Raw genomic sequence first — 6,000 nt, forward strand, 5'->3', positions numbered from 1 at the left:
GACACCAATTGGTGTTAATAGAGGACCACACCCTGAGGTGTTAAGATAACACCCTAGAGATTGAACATAACACCAACGAGTGTAAATGTAACAACCATAGGTGTTGTAATAACACCTATAGGTGTAAAACTTAACACCACCAATTTAACACCAGTATAAAATAACTGGTGTGGTCCTCTATGTACACCGGTTAACACCACAGTTTTTGCTGTGTATGTTCTAGTCAGAAATTCCTAGTTAATGGATAGTCAAATATGACTAAAATATCAGTTGCACCCAGCTGAACTGTTCATCATTTTTTAACAAGTTTGTTTTATGAGTGAATAAATGGAAATGGGCTTGTCAAATCATTATCATAAAACAATAGGTAACCTTCAGACTTTATTTCTTACAATCTTAGATCTTTAGATTATAGTTTTAATCTAAACCGTGAACTATTCATTTCATTGTTGGAGGAAAAGAGATAATAGAGTACATGTGTGAATTGACCAACCTTAGGAAGCATGTATGCTAGCATGTTGATGATTTGAGATTGTTTAAAGGTGTTTGAGATGAAAGCCACACAGGAAGGCCGGTCTTGAAAACAATTCTCCGTCTTTGCGGTTAGGAATTGGCTACTCAGGAAAAGTGAGATTATGAACCAATAAAGAATGATACAGGGTTGATATAGAGAGAATGAAAAAGATTAGAAGGTTGGGATTGACTGTTTTCTTGATTATATGGATTTGATTGTTTTCATCAGTTCAGTTGTACAAATTTGATTGTTTTATGGAAGGAATAGAAAAGGCTCTAAGGAAATAATAGAGAATATTTGTTGTGTATCAATCTGTATGTTGTGAGAAACCTAGCGAATGTGCTCTAATGTGCCATTCGCTGTATTCAGTGGGTGCCACTTTTTTAGTCTATATTTAATTGTTTTATAGAAAAAAAGAGAATCACTCATGAGACAGTAATGTTAAACCTCTTGACCATAAGGTGAACTAAACAATGGAATCACTCATGCATGCAACGCACTCCTCAAAATGCAATGGGCCTAACAATAGCTGTATGACCATTGCATGAAAATGTGTTCGTGGCACTCTTCATGGCACATTAAGGGTTAAACTGATTGCAGCTGTTTTACAACACATTTAAAGGCATTGGTGTGAAAGAGAGATATGAAGAGAAATGGAAAGAGAGAGAAAAAAGAACAAAAAGAGAAGAAACAGAAAAGTAGTGCAAAGGAGAGATAAGAGTAGAAGGGGAGAAACAAAATAGTCTATATTGATATAATCTGGAATTAAACCCTAAATGACAAGTGTCTTGTTTGATATTGATCTGTAATTGAATATGAATTGACAGGATCAAAAAGTAAAAGATGGATTTTAAAGTGTTATTTCCAGGACAGGTTTTCTACATCACCTATTTTACCTCTCTCACTTTCCATTGCATCACGTAACTTGATCCGTGTCTGGATGATATTTCAGTTTTGTCCCGATTGTCTGAGGATCTTGGCGACATTAGACGCATCTGGAATTCATCTTTTTATACTTTTTGATGAAGAACTGGTTATTTGAGGGCAGTTTAGATTTTTTACAGGTCTTGCACAAATAATTGTGTCTAATATTTGACCATTCAATTCTTATAGCATTTTGATTCTTATCATCTCAACACGATGTTGGTACCCTGTTCGGACTGTTCCAAGGGGGGCTTGAAGTGCTTGCTCTACCTTTAATGATCCTTGGTATGTTTAATAATAAATGTCTCTGACTGGATTCAACCTCTGTGCCTCTTTGCTCCTTTCATCACAGTTGCATTTTGATATTTGCCAAGGCCTTCCTCTAGCATGTGGTGATTTACATAGACATGAATCATATGGGATCAAAGTAATCATTATATGTTATCTACCCCCATCATCTCCTTCTTAACTCCCCTTCTATGGGTGATTGCGGTGGCTATGTTCATGTGGAATTGTTTTAATTGGATTTTTCTGTGAACCTTGATGTCTAAGAACAAAATCATTACTTCTTTCAGCATGAACCAATATATAATTTCAAATGATGAAATTTAAATTTGTAATAATATCCTTTAAAAAAAAGATACAAAGTTTATGAAGATGGGTATTGCAACATAGGTTTTACTCCATTACATGAAAATGGAAGTTTGTTTTCAGTCACTTCAGGAATGGTATGAGATATGATAGATTCAACCATGTTCAAATCAACAAATTGAAGGTTATAATACGCAAAAGCTTGTACCTCCAAATGATATGTATCATTGTTTTGAATGAATAATCTACTCTCATCCAACCCCACATTTGCCTTGTCATCAGTGGCAGATCCAAGGGGGGGGGGGCACAGGCCGGATGTGAGTCATGGTTAATATGTTTAATGTTAATATTCCGTATATACACAAGTGTGCCCTCCCTTTTTAATAGGCACAGCAGATATGGGGAATATTTTGTTCATAAGTAAGTGAAAACCTTGTTTTTCTTGCTTGTCAAATTTTCCTCGGCAAAATTTCCTTGGAAAATCCTGGATCCACCCCTGCTGTTCAATATAATTTGTTGTCTAAAAATTCAAGTTAACTTGATTTTAAAATGAACAGTATTCATAACAATGTTCAAGCATATAAGCTTTTAAAGTTGATGTTTTTTTGTATGAACATAGCTCCTATGCGGTTAACTCCATCACTCAAGATCATTACATAGTATCTTCTAAATCCCTTCCATGATTTCCTTTGAACTTTGAAATAATACATTTGACGTTTCTCATTATTGCAATTTATGAAAGACTTTTCATAACTGAAAGGAGGAGGGGGACAACATTCAAAATTTCAAAATACGTTTCATGTTTTTCTGGTAAAGCTTTTTCCAAGTACAGTTTTAGAGTTGCAGTTGTAGAAGAGTTATGAAAGTTCTGAAAACATTAATCCACTTTAAATTTGAGTTGGTTATACTTTGTATGAGGAAAGGCAAGAGATGAAAACAAATCCAGTGGAAGAGGGTGTAAGGGGATGTGATTCATAAAACATTTTTGTAGAAGTAAGAAAGAAAGAGAATATTACAAGTCCATCTTAAGATGACAACTTTATCATGGAGGTGAGGTATCCTAAGGAAAATAGATGGAGGGAGGGGGATCAGGACAGACAGAAGGAGGTAAGAAGGGTAAAAAAAGGGATAGAAAAGGAGAGGAATATTTATAAAGCATACAATCATATATGACTCTATAGGCAGTGCTGCACCATCCCGAGTTTGCTCTATCTCAAGATTTTAGCCCGATTGGCCCTCTTCGTGATTAATCTCGAGATTCAAGAAACCCCGTCTCCACCATCGCAAGAAGAGCGATTCCTGCTCGAGCGAGGCATCGATGCATTATGGTCTGACACCGTGAATAATTAAAACCGAGTGCGTCTGCACCAACGAATTAGCGCGATAATTAGTAAAATAGCGTGCTATTTTGCAAATAATCCCAAGTTGACTTGGGATTGCAATCTCGAGATTAATTCTACGAACTAGCGCTATAATTGCGTCTCCACTGCAAATAATCTCGAAATTGTTCAGATCGGGATAATTTGCCGGATCAGAAATAGCGCGCTAATTTGAAAACTCGGGATGGTGCAGACGGCCCTTATAGATGTGCTTGGTGCGACATGATAGACCATCATTCATGTCTCTCATCTCGAAGATCATAAGAAGTTAGAGTAGGTATACCAGGAGGGGGGTCTTAACATTTCTGCACATTATCCCGGTAATGAATGTATGATGATGTAAGTTCTTAGAGTCAAAGAATGGATGCGTACTGACAGATTGAGCGTAAGAGAAGAAGCGGAGAGGAAGGAAGGGAGTAGAACATGTCTAACTTGAAATTTGAATTTCAGCATATTGATGGGAAGTTCTAAGATATGAATTGGTAGATTAAGGGAAGTCCTTATGTAGCAAAATGTCTCCCTGTTCCCCTGGCAAGGTGGAGCAGTCACTATTATGTACCATGCACGGAAAATTGATATTTTGGGTTACTTTTGTAATTACTGGAAAAAATTTTCATATTCAAACTGATTTTTAGATATTTTAATTACATTTTGGTGTAGATCCCCAAGCACCTCAATGTATTTTCGTTCCTGGTAGCATGTTTGATTAGTTCTGTATGCCATTATAAAAAATATGATATGCTGGGATTTCTGTTGTGTTTGTTGACCATCCATTGCAAGAGATGGATGAATAATCTCTATCAATTAGGCCTCAGTATCCAGCAAAGCCTAATTACCTTTTATCAGTAAGGGCATTGTCTTGGTTGGGACATAATTAATGAACCCAGATCACGATTATGTATTCATACATTCACAGGGCATTTTCAATTTTTCATTAAAGCCAGATTCAAGCATGTAGATTATCTTCTGATTATTCCCCACCCCCTTCCCACTCCCCTACAAATTGCTACTTATAAAGATGACACTGACTAGATAATGGTATTTTAGAATTGGTGCATGTACACTTGTCAGAAGGCTTTAACAGCACTGTTTTTTCCAGTCTTGACTGATACATGCAAACATAGCAAGCATTTTAATGGGCGGGTGGCTCTGGTTGGTTAATGTTCAATGAGCTGAGTATGAAAGATGATGAGAGAGAGATGAAGAATGGATGTTGGGCAATAGAGGTAATGGATATATGAACCATAGTGAAGAGGTTGATGAACGATCTCTATATCATGTAGAGAAGAGCTCACTAAAGGCTTGTTCACATATAACACAGTTAACTATTGACGGTTAGGTTTGTGGTAATAACATTAGTAATAATAATACGTGAGATTTATATAGTACAATTTCCATCTTTATAATAAGATGCTCCAAGCGCTTCAGAGCAAATTAACAACAGCAACAAAATGATAACAGGGTCTAAACTTTAGAAATGACTGAATGAATAAACTATAAACAATGAATGAAATAATTAATTAATACTGTGAGGTTTAAGATATTGTTGATAATGATAAAGATGAGTTGATTAGGATATAAAAAGAAGGTAGGGTTAAGTTTGTGAGTATTTTATAGTCCTTGATGATGGAAATTGATGAACACTTTGTCATGAGTTCATGGTAACATACTACCAACCATGCCATGTCATGAATCTACATAAGCCACTCTCTACCCAGGTATTATGAGCATCAGTTGAAAAGAACACCCCTCAAATTATTGCGAGTATAAAATATGGCAAAATGAAGAAGTGAGGCCATGAAATTCATAAACTTACCTATTCAGTTCTATTTGCACCACGGCCAAGTGCCAACTTCCTATATAGCTCTTCTTACCGATTCTCCTCTGATTTATTTATTTATTCATTCATTCATTCATTCATTCATTTATTTCTCATCCATTTATTTATTTATTAATCTATCTAATTAATTAATCATTTAATTAAATAGTTAATTGATTAGTAATATATAGATTAGTCAATTAATTAATTGATTTCATTTATTTTACATTTATTTATTTATGTATTTATTTATTTACATTTTTTGTATTTTAATGTATTTTGAAAGGAAAGACATTAAAGATAAATACCAGTTTTGGTAATGATCTCAAAGTAAGTTTGAAGAGAATCTAATAAAATTACCACCTAAGTGTTTGTATGTATGAATAAAATATATGTGCCAAGTGGGTCTGGATAAAAATGCGTAATTGCTGAGAAATCAGCAAAATAGGTACGGAATTCCATCAAATATCGGGTATTTTTCAGAGTAATATTAGTACATTGTCCCACATAATTTATGCTTTTCTGTGTTTAATAGTGATCATCAGAATTATCGGTTTTGAGCTAGATTTCATGAATAGTTTAATGTACCAAATCTAGATATATATTTTGACAATTAACTTTGATTTTAAAGATTTTCTCGTTTGTTGCGACTACTATCTTTTACCTTTAACATAATTCTCTATCACTGATATCATTATTATCATGTTCAGATGTTTAATGTGAAGTGATCTTTGTGAATCGTCATATGTGAACAGATCCTAACAGCTGATCAA

The sequence above is a fragment of the Lytechinus variegatus genome, chromosome 5, assembly GCF_018143015.1.
Source record: "Lytechinus variegatus isolate NC3 chromosome 5, Lvar_3.0, whole genome shotgun sequence".
Lineage (NCBI taxonomy): Eukaryota > Metazoa > Echinodermata > Echinoidea > Temnopleuroida > Toxopneustidae > Lytechinus > Lytechinus variegatus.